Here is a 12,802-nt window from a genome sequence, read left to right on the forward strand (position 1 = left end):
TATCCTTAATTGTTAAACTTATTCCGAAATACTTTTCATTACCCGACATGCAGTTCGTAAAAAGCCCGCCATTTACCGGATATATGATTTATAAACATTCCATGTGCTTGGCCGGAGTGAGCAGTTGTCTGTTCGTCTCCGCTACGTAAGGTTGGTAGTTTATTTATGATGTATTCAGAATCAGTTCTGCTGACGATCATTAGACGCAAGTTGTATGTGAAATCACGGTGATACAGAACATAATTCATTTTTAAATGTCTTGCTTTGAAAAACTGCATTTGGGTATGATTAGTATAATTTTTGGTAGTAATGACTTTGTCCCTCCTAGTGTGAGGCATTTATGTGTAATAATGCCCTCTATACAATATAGATATAATTAATTTGTTCAAAAGAAAAAAATTATTTTCGGATTCTTTTCTTTTATGAGGTTTTCACGCTAGCTACCCGATAATTTCTTGTTAAGATCCCTTATTAAGAGATTATCCTTAATTGTTAAACTTATTCCGAAATACTTTTCATTACCCGACATGCAGTTCGTAAAAAGCCCGCCATTTACCGGATATATGATTATAAACATTCCATGTGCTTGGCCGGAGTGAGCAGTTGTCTGTTCGTCTCCGCTACGTAAGGTTGGTAGTTTATTTATGATGTATTCAGAATCAGTTCTGCTGACGATCATTAGACGCAAGTTGTATGTGAAATCACGGTGATACAGAACATAATTCATTTTTAAATGTCTTGCTTTGAAAAACTGCATTTGGGTATGATTAGTATAATTTTTGGTAGTAATGACTTTGTCCCTCCTAGTGTGAGGCATTTATGTGTAATAATGCCCTCTATACAATATAGATATATATATATATATATATATATATATATTTATATGACAGGATTCTTTCCATTTCAGTCTACTAGATCCACTCACAAGGCTTTCGTCGACCCTAGGATATTTGTAGAAGACACTTGCCCAAAGTGCCACGCAATGAGACTGAACACAAGAAGCAGAAATTCAACAAAAAATAAGATACTGATAAATAGACGATAACATAACAAATGAGAAAGTAGACAAAAACTAGATACATGGACCATCCACAGCAGATTTTCTATTCAATCTGTTTCCGAAAAGTCCAAGCAATTTTGCACTTTTTTACCACTCGAATCAGGTAAGCACCAGAGCTTTAACTTAAAAGCATTACGCTTCTGGGAAAAGCAAACGATGCATACAAGAACGGAAACAAAAAAGAACACAAGAACAGGAAAGCTAGAAGTATACACATACAACAGACGAACGTCCTTCGGCTATACAACAAAAGGAAAACAATTGTACATTTACAAATAAATGAATAACAGAAAAAAGTCCTTCGACTATCAGGCGTACGTAACGTGATGAAGTAATAATACAGGTGAAACAGAAAAAGAATTATACTTATAGAGTAGACATACACCTTTCGGCTATACAACAAATAGAAAATAATTGTACAATAGTACAAACGTAGAAGGCTGGTTGAGAGGAGAAATGGAACGTCTTAGCAGACGAAGCGGAAGAACCGAAAACGTGACCGGCCTGGATGACGGCTGGTCGTAAAAGGACAACAATGCATTGGTCGGGCAGCGATCACGTGGTTGGAGAGGGAAACAGTTGTAGAGGGAAAAGGGATCAAAGTTTAAGAGGGAGGGGAAAAGAGGGCAAACGAATAATAGAGAGGGAAAATGAAATCAAGAGTGGGGAACGAGAGGGAGGGAGAGAGAGAAAGACAGACAGAGAGAGAGAAAGACAGACAGACAGACAGACAGAAACAGAAAAGGAAGAAACAAAGGAGTAAAGCGGGGAATGAAAGAGGTGAGAGTCGTATACAAATATATAAATACATATATATATATATATATATATGTAAGCAAATATATAGTTATATATGTATATAAATAGTTAATCCAAACAAGAAAGCACAACAAAACACAACAACGCGATATATATAAATATATATATATATATATATATATATTTAAAAAAAGGAGATGTGGAACATGAGTTGTGTTATATAAAAAAAGGAAATGAAGAAAATGCTGACAAAATAATTTAAGTAAGGGAGAGTGTATTTAATTAGGTGAAAGTTCTTTACCGGTTGCGCATTTGTTATGCTTATCAAAAGATATTTTTTAAGAGAGATACAGTTCCTTTCTGATAGATTTTTTCTCAGATAAGAGAAGAAAATCTATCAGAAAGGAACTGTATCTCTCTTAAAAAATATCTTTTGATAAGCATAACAAATGCGCAACCGGTAAAGAACTTTCACCTAATTAAATAAACTCTCCCTTACTTAAATTATTTTGTCAGCATTTTCTTCATTTCCTTTTATATATATATATATATATATATATATATCAATACATATATAAATACATACACACGTACACACCTATATCAATGTGTGTATGTGTGTGTATGATAAATTTGTATTTTGTGAAATCTTGTTGTATTCCTTATTAGCAATCGCTACAAATTTCCAAATATATATTTACGTTAAAACTGGTATATAATGTAGTGATTACATGTAGTCCGCAGGTGCAGGATATCTTGATATATACCTTTGACAGAATGAATTGGCTTGAGTCGCAAAGTAAAACAGAATACAAAATGAAGATTTCATTATAAGTTTAAATTCTTTTGCAATTATTTCAATAACAACTCATTAATTGGATTCTTACACATAGAATACTACGCAAGACTTGTGTGTGTAAATTAAACATATTTTAAATGAGTAGGATTTTCACTTTAATTAGATATTATTTAAGACATATGTCACATAATATGCGAATGCATATTTTCCGTTGCTTACTTCGTTAGAGGTAGCAAAACAACAATCAGAAGGACCAATGGTAATGACAACAATAGTAGTAACATCAGTAGCAACTATAATAGAATATATAAAAATATATAATATATATATATATAATATATATATATATATATATATATATATATATATATATAAAGATAATAATAATCACGTTTACATTCATACTGGTATAACTAAAGTCAATCGTAATTAAAGTGAATAAATAAATTAACAATAATAGTTTCAAATTTTGGCATAAGTCCAGCAAATTCGGGGGAATGGGTAAGTTGATTATATCTACCCCAGTTTGCAATTGATGTTTATATCATCGGCCCAGAAATGATGAAAATCAAAATCAGATGGTAAAGTGGGCGAAAGTGCGCCAGGCATTTTGCCAGTCGCACTAACGATTCTGCAAGCTTGCTGCGTTTTATTATTATTATTAATAATGAAAATAATGATAATAATAATAATAATAATAATAATAATAATAATAATAATAATAATAATAATAACCGGGGACGTTTAAGATGTAAGAAGGAAAATTCAGAGGAACACCGGGGACGTTTAAGATGTAAGAAGGAAAATTCAGAGGTACACCGGGGACGTTTTAAGATGTAAGAAGGAAAATTCAGAGCTCCGAAATCTATCCACAAACATCGAAAACAAGGACATCCTATGGAGCCAAAGTTTTACTAACAAAGAATTGGACTGTATCCGAGTAAGTAATACTAATTGAAATTTATTACTATTTTCGAAACGAAATGATGTATTTTGACTCGATATCATCTCCGCCTCTAACGCAACACATGTAAACATGCGTGGAACATCACGATCATCTCCGACCCCAAACACCATGTACAAAGGAACTACGAAGAAATTAAATGCCACCGATACTATTCAACCCAAGAATAACAATCGAGCGGTACGTACATTAAACTTACAACAAAAAATGTACGAAAAACTACACGTGCGAAATAATGTGACAACAGAAATAAACGGACCGGTACCCTACGAAAATGACGACCGTCAAAATAATGGGCCGGACGTTGTACCTCATGTCCCGCAAATAAAACCCCAAAGACGTAAATGGACACGTGAGGAATACATTTCTATCTTACACGCATACTTCACAGCAGTACTCTACCCAAAAAATGAAAGTACAACAAAACATACATATAAAATATGGAAGGAAAATAATAGAGATATAGACTTGGATAAAGCAATGAATCCTAATAAATTAGCTAACGTACGAAGATACATTCTCAACACAAAAAAAATATCAGAAATAGAAATAGAACACCTAAAAGAAAACATACGCCAGGAAAATGTAGATAGAAGCCACACAACAATGCCCAATAATATAAATACTGAAACTGTAAAACACGAAGACAAACGCAACATTCTCAACAAACACGATGTAAACAACGAAGGGGAGCCTATTGGTTATGATAATATAAAAAATAAAATAATCAAAGAACTGAAAACCACAGAGCTCAAAATGGACCACCGACCATACCTCCCAAGAATCAAAATAAACAAAATAACAACACCTATTATACACAGCATAAACCTAGCCATCACTGAACTGATAGCCACTGAATCAAAAAAAAGTGATATCACTGAGCTAAATAACCTAATATACGCAGCAGCCACTGCAGCCACAAAAGAAGCTGGATACTCACCCAAACCCGCCCAAACAGGAGTACCACCACCCAAACAAACCCTGTGGATAAATAACATCCAAAGCAAAATATAAAAAAATTAGAAAAGACCTGTCGATTCTTAATGAAATCAGCAAACAATCAACGCTACTGAGCAACAAAAAGAGAACACAATTACTCCGCAAATATAACATCACAGAGAAAGATTTGCCTGAAATAAAAGAAAAGCTGAAGCAAGATATACTTGCCAAAGCACAAAGGATCCGCCGGTACAAGAAACGCCAACGCTTCTTTGAAGAAAACAAAAAGTTCAACTCCAACCCCAAAAAGTTCTACCAAGAACTGGGAAAAAATAAAATAGAAGTCACTGCAGCACCAACGGCAGAAGAATTGGAAGAATTCTGGAGAGAAATATGGTCGGCGAACGAACCAGCAAAAAAAAAGAGTATCAGAATAACAAACTCGGCATCTGAACAACTTTGGACCCCCATAACAACTGAAGAGGTCACCCAGGCACTGCAAAGACTAAGCAACTGGAAGGCACCTGGGCATGACAAGATCCCCAACTTCTGGTTGAAATATCTAACAGGAATGCACAAAAAGCTGGCTGAAAACTTTAACAACGTACTAGTAGAGCCAGAGACAATGCCTGAATGGCTCACGAAGGGGAAAACCATCTTAATACCCAAATCAAATGAAACAGAAAAACCAGAAAACTACAGACCAATAACCTGCCTCCCTACTATGTTCAAGGCATTTACTGCAGTGATATCACAAAGGCTGAACAAGCACCTGGACGAAAACAAACTGTTCCCAGAAGAGCAGAAAGGATGCCGCAAAGGCTCATATGGCTGTAAAGATCAACTAATGATTAATAAAGCCATAACTGAAAACAGCCACATAAAGAAGAAAGGCCTCAGTATGGCCTGGATTGACTACAAAAAGGCGACATCCCCATTAGAAGAGGAATATTCCAGGGAGACACGCTCTCTCCACTCCTTTTCTGCTTGGCACTGTCACCTCTATCTGATATGCTAAATAGAACTGGATCCGGATATAAATTTTACGGCAAAACGATCAGCCACCTTTTATATATGGATGACCTAAAACTATACGCTGCAAATGACAAACAGCTGGAAACACTATTAAAGACAGTTCATGGATTTACCAAAGAAATAGATATGAAATTTGGATTTAAAAAATGCGCCAAAGTAGCCATGAAAAGAGGAAAACTAGTTAAGAGTAACAACACCACACTAGATAAAACCAATGAAATAAAAGAATTAGACCAAAGCCAAACTTACAACTACTTAGGAATCCATGAACTAGATAAGACACAACACACACAAATGAAAGAGAAAATAAAAAAAAGAATATTATAGACGAGTTAGATCAAATCTAAACACAGAGCTCAATGCTAAAAACAAGATAATAGGTATCAACACTTTAGCTGTCCCAGTTATAAGTTACAGCTACAATATCCTTAACTGGACACGAAATGAACTGACCAAAATAGATAGGAAAACATGAAAAATACTGACAGGATCTAGGATGCATCACCCAAAATCTGACATAGAAAGACTATATATACAACGTATAGAAGGTGGTAGAGGCCTTATACAGCTGGAAAACTACTATAAAATAACCACCATAGGACTGCAAAAATATCTACTTCAGAAGGAAGGAAAACTGATCCAGATAGCGGCAAAACACGAGCAAAACAAAAAACTGTTCTCAGTATTTAAGGAAGCTGACAAATACAAACAAGAAATCATACCACCTAATAAACAGGAAGAAGAAGAAGAAGATGAAGAAACAACAAAAGCTATAAAACAAATGAAATCCAAACTAAAAATAGAACAGCAACGAACCATGATAAAACGATGGCAAGAAAAGCCCCTTCATGGTAAATACTGGACTAAACTAAACACAAAAGAAATAGACAAAGAAAAATCCCAGCAATGGTTGAGAAGCTCAGGACTCAAAGCAGAAACAGAGGGATTTTTAATTGCAGCACAAGACCAAAGCCTCCCCACCAGAAATTACCAAAAACATGTAATGAAAAGAAATATTACAAGTAACTGCAGAATATGTGGAGATGGACAAGAAACAATAAATCATATTATCTCTAGCTGCCCAGTCCTGGCTAAGAAGGAATATATTCACATACATGACAGAGTTGGAACCTACATACATTGGAAGCTATGCCAACATTATGGAATAACAACAGAAAAAAGATGGTATAGGCACACACCAGAAAAGGTCACAGAAAACGAGAAAGCAACCATACTCTGGGATATGCTGATGCACACAGATAGAGAAATTAAGGCCAACATACCAGATATAGTTGTCAGAGATCATGAAGAAAAAAAATGCTTTCTAATTGATGTATCAATACCGGCTGATGACAACGTGTCTCTAAAAGAAATGGAGAAACTCTCAAAATACAAAGACCTGGAAACAGAGGTAACTAGAATGTGGAATCTGAAAACAGAAACAATTCCTATCATAGTAGGTGCATTAGGCATGATAAAAAAATATTCAGACAAATACATAACAAAAACACCAGGACTTACAAACACATATACCATACAGAAAATTGCACTACTAGGCACTGCACACATCCTACGCAGAGCACTTTCCATACAATAGCCATCAGAGCATCACAACAAATCACAGCACATACCCAAGGCACACAGAGCTGCGCTCGGTAGTGAAGTGAAAGCACGCTATAAAAATAAAACTACTGAATAATAATAATAATAATAATAATAATAATAATAATATAATAATAATAATAATAATAATAATAATAATAATAATACACCTTCAAGATCATGCGCAGTTTATTTTGATATGAGATCACCATGTTGCACACATATGGTTGTGATGCATGTGCCTGCTGTACCCTTATCAGGCGGGTAGTCATGATGGGTATACTGGGCTTCGTATATTTTACCCCGGTTTCACTTTGATGGCATGCACTGCTCTCTCACCCAATAATAATAATAATAATAAAAATAATAATAATAATAATAGGAGGAAAATGGGAATTCGTATGATTAATACATTTTAAGTGATGATCAAAATAACTACAAAAAAAACAAGAAAAATAGGAAATAACGTCTATAACGATGAACGGTGTGTGGAACGCCGACAAAGATATAGCTGATTAGGAAAAGTAGATTAAATATATTAGGAGAGAATATATTTGAGTACTTTTCTATTGATATGCTAGCATAAGAAGTTTCAATCTAAATTGGATCATGAAAATGGCAAAAATATATTAGTGCTGTTCAGTGTATCTGATGCTCATAGGAAGATCAGAAAACATCATTTTTGTAGTGTTCATACAAACATGTGTACATGATAATGGTCAACTGACGCAAACTCTGGTGAACGTGACAACAATGTCATTGAGGGTTATTAATGATACTAATTACGGTATTGGTCAACCCCATTCTGTATTACCAGTGTATTTTGAGATTGCAGTATTTCCCTTTCAAACACACATGAATGCATTTGGAGCGCCAAATGTTGTCATACAAATTATATTCAAATATGTGCATCATTTAGATGTAGATGTGTGCATATATATATATATGTGTGTGTGTGCGTGTGCATAGACATACATATGCAGGAAGCGGAGGCGTAATTGTGTGTGTTTGTGAGTCTTACTGACCGTGTCTGTCTCCCATCAACGTCAACTGAAGTGTTTTGCTGAAGATCAATTCGCATTGTTCGATTCGGGAATTGAAACCACCTTCGTACTTTCATGCTACACCGAATCAACTAAATCCCGTGCATCCTCACACACACACACACGCACACACACACACACACATACATACATGTGTCTGTATAAGTGTATGTTAGCGTGTGTGTGTTGTGTGTACATGAAGTAATGTGAGTATAACAAATAACTTTTGATTCTGATTTAAATTAAAATTGCACAACAGTAGAAACAAACAAAAGATGACTGTTACGTGAATGATATATGTGAATTTAAATACACTAACCACATTTTTATAGTACTTTAATACGTAAAATCTATTAAGATTTTCAATTAATTTCTCATTTTTATTAATGCTACAAGTATAGTAATTTACGACTTTATTTTATTTATAATATTTTATTTTTGTTTGTATTTTATCGTAATCAACAACCGAATTTAGAAAAGCAGAAAATGTATAATAATAATAATAATAATAATAATAATAATAATAATAATAATGAATTTCATTATTCTTTCCGCAAGTTTTTAAACAAGCATTTTGTACTTCTTTTTTTAGTATCATTAAATTTAGTTGATTTACATATAATAATAATAATAATAATAATAATAATAATAATAATAATAATAATAATAATAATAATAATAATAACATCGTTGTCATCATCATCATTACATAAGATAGTTTTGCTCTCGTATTGCAAGCTTCAGTGTCAGTTACACTGAGTTTTAACTTTGCTTTTGATTCGAACGTTTTTTCCCAAAATATGTAAATATGGCTCATTTCCTAACATGTTCCAATCTCCAGACGTGTGTCTAGCTTAGATCAATTGCCTGTAAACTGTTTGTGAGGTTTAAGCAGACAAATATTGAATATGTTACAGTTATATTGCTGTTGACAAATTGTAACCATGCTTATAGGTTATTGTATTCAGAATGGATTGTCTCATAACATGAGCTTTTCAGCGGTTACAAATAATAGCATTAGCATGAGCAGCATTTTTCAGTTGAAATATTTTCCTAATCTGTTATTATCTTACTTTCGAAATTGTTCAATTTAGTGTAATCTATTTGCGTAGGATTATTTTATACTGTTGATTTCAAATATGAATGAAATTGTGCTTCCTGTGACTAAAGAATCTTGTAACGCATTGAAAAAAATTAAACGGGTATATTTTTTGCATATTCTTTCTTACTGTTCGATTTAAAATATGAACTTTATATATCAGAAATTATTATCTCCCTTACAAATATGACCACCCGTGGGCTCGTGTTGAAATACTATGGCTGTGAATTCTAATCCATATACACACAACTGATGGCTACTGCCAAGATGTTATGTGCCCGAAAAAATGGGTCTGCTAGCACATAGCGAAGGTTAAACAACTTAGGAATACCAGCGGGAATCCATCTACTATGCTCGATATGAAAGCATAAAAACTGATTTGTGAAATTCGTTCAAGACAATTATAACTACATTCCTGAACTTCTTTAAAAGGCAGATATTCCTTAGAAATATTCAATCTGTATGTACAAGTATCCTCTCTTTCTTTCTTTCGTTTTTCTTCCTTTCTTTCTCTCTCCCGTCTCTCTCTCTCTCTCTCTCTCTCTCTCTTTCCCTCTATCTTCTCTTTTACTTGCTGAACTAGGAACGATTTATGAAGAAAGGGAAGGAAAAGAGACGCATACTAAACTGTCTCGCTTTGTAAAATGTTTACTTTTTAGTGACAGCTATTCGTCTAGTTATAGTGACTACTATGCTATACTAACTATAACAAATAAGTAATGGCGCTTTACAAGTCTACCTCTCATTAAAATCTTTTGTAGGTTTTTGTAAAGAGTAGAAAACATTAAATAGGTCTACTCTGTACATTTCTTTTTTTAGTTTTCTATTTCAACTCAGATATCTAACCTCGTAATTATTTATGGGAAGACATTATCTCCCTTAGAATAACTGTCTCCAGCGTACCACGCAAATCATTATATTTATCGCTTATAGACAAGTCTGTTTGCATTTTCAGCGAAAACATGGGAGAATTCTATGTTTGTCAGAGAAAAATATGCTAAAGAAAAAGAACCTTTATAGTCGGACTATTTTTATACTATTGTAGTAATAACAATATTTTTAATAAAAGGGAAAGAAAGTGTGTTCCTTTATGCAGAAAGAATGAATTTGACTTGAGGTGGAAATATCCTATATATTAATCCAGGAACATAATCCTCAAATCTGCCATACTTTGAATTGCACTAAGAGCAGCTGATGTCCAGGTATAATGCTAAAGCAGACACTGAATTACGTCCAGAATACAGTCCTACAGGCTTTCCTTCACTAGACTCTTACAAGAATTTGTTTAATTTCTTTCACAAAGCTTGCGACAACGTTTACCTAACTTTGATGGCAATCTGTACATGTTTACGTAGGGGACAACTGAGCTGATTACCACACGATTCCAAAACGCACCTAATGTCTACGATTAGCAGGTTGACGCACGGTTCTATGTTTAACCTTATTTGAAACAAATACTCTTTAGTAAATATTAGATATCGTATGCGAGTTAAATCCCTGTAAATCTTGGGTTGTTAAGCTAAACAGGCGACTGACTCGTACCTGTCCAAAATTTTCAATACCTTAGTGGAAAAATCTGTTGACACTGCAATAAATATGGACTCTGGAATATTTAGCTGAGGGTCAAATGTGGATTCTTGGTCACACCAATGTATTGTAACTTGATTGACTACGTGGCACACGCGCACAAATATTTACAAATATGTACACATATACTTAGTATATGCATGCACAAACAAGCATATATATAGCCGGCGCAAAACTTACTCGGAACCTTTTAAAACATCACAGCGCATGTTTAATACATAATATAAATTAAAAGAGAGTAGGTTGACAACACATGGCTAAACACATTAGGCCCATTCGCCCTAATCGTAACTATACCCACAATTCATATTTGAATCAAGAACTGGATTAGAAGTTATATGAATTATATGTAGGATCTGAGCCTATGAAAAAACTAAATTAACCAGAATTAGACTTAAGTGAAAAACATCTAAATGAACAAGCAAAGAGTATATAGAAAAACGTAAACTAATACTCACATATAGATCATCATATTCATCGCATAGCAACACCACCAAAAACAAATCCAGTAGCAACAAAGACATCGACGTTGACAACAATCGAAAGTATTATAGGATTATAGTAGTAGTCAGCCCGCTTCTCCCACACTACACTGTGGCAACCATTAATTACAATCACACAGAAATACTTAGAATGTTTAAGAAGGAAAAACTGTCAAATAGAAATTTCTTCGAACTATCAGAAGGATATTGAAATAATTTTAATTCACTAAAAGTGGTGTGGGAAGATATGCTGCATTTGGTCCAAAACATTAATTCTAAAGTTTTCCCTGTTAAAACGGGCATAAAACGCGGTTTCTCAATTAGAAGTGGAAGTAGTAAAAGAGACAGCGAGAAACTATCGATTGAGACAGAACTAACGTACAAGATTTTTGATATAATTGTCTGCAGTGTCATTGCAGACAAGGTGTACAATATAATCAGAGGCAAACATCCGGAGCCAGGCCGGATCTCTAAATTGCAAAATAAAAGTCTCTTTCTTCGAAGAGCTATTTCACTCATTATCATAGTTAACACTGTCAATAAATTCCAAAATATCTGAATCAATTAACATATAAATTAGGAAAGCAGTTTGGAGGGCTCAAAAAGTAAAAACCGTAAATTCCAACCTTCATCAGCTGAAGCAATAGCTGACAGCTACAGAAATTAAAATATAATTTGCATATAAACGGAAAATAATGAATAGACTTTTTGCAAGAAATTCCAAATCAGTTTATCGTAGCTTCAAAACTTAACACGATAGCAGTAGAAAACATACCATCGATATAACATGTTGAATGGTATTGCAGATCAGTATGGGAGTAGAATGTTAAATTGAACGAACATGCTGAATTAGGATTGGAATACTGGAAATGCTTTAAGAAAAAATTAAGCGATCGACGATGCAGTAATAGAGATAGTCTTGAACAAAATACCCACCAGGAAATCTCTTCTACCAGGTCTTGTCATAGGATATTTCGTAAGATTTTATTAGGAAGACAACTGAAGGGATGTTAAACCTACCTACATGGATATCAATAACCTTCATCCTTCTCAAACCTTTGTAGCTAAATATTACCGCCCATTAGACTGCCAAAACATTATGTATAAGATGTGCATATGGTGTTTCAATCTATTTCTACAGTACTATTGTACAAATTACAATATTATAAGCCATTAAGCAGTTTATGAAAAGTAAGTAGTGTGATGAAGATTGAGCACCTAGTAATTAATGCAAAAAATGTTTCTAGGAAAATTCGAAAAACAAAAGGAAAAAAAAAACAAAAAAAAAACAACTCAGAAATTGGCTGTGGTACGGCTGGACACTAAAAAGGGGTTTTTTTAAGCATACTTAATAGGCGGGCCAACAAAGCAGTCAATTAGCCAAAGTATCACAACCGAAACCCCTCCCTCCTTCTTAAAGGTGTCAACAAGCA

This window comes from Octopus sinensis, linkage group LG7, assembly GCF_006345805.1.
Source record: "Octopus sinensis linkage group LG7, ASM634580v1, whole genome shotgun sequence".
Taxonomy (NCBI): Eukaryota; Metazoa; Mollusca; class Cephalopoda; order Octopoda; family Octopodidae; genus Octopus; species Octopus sinensis.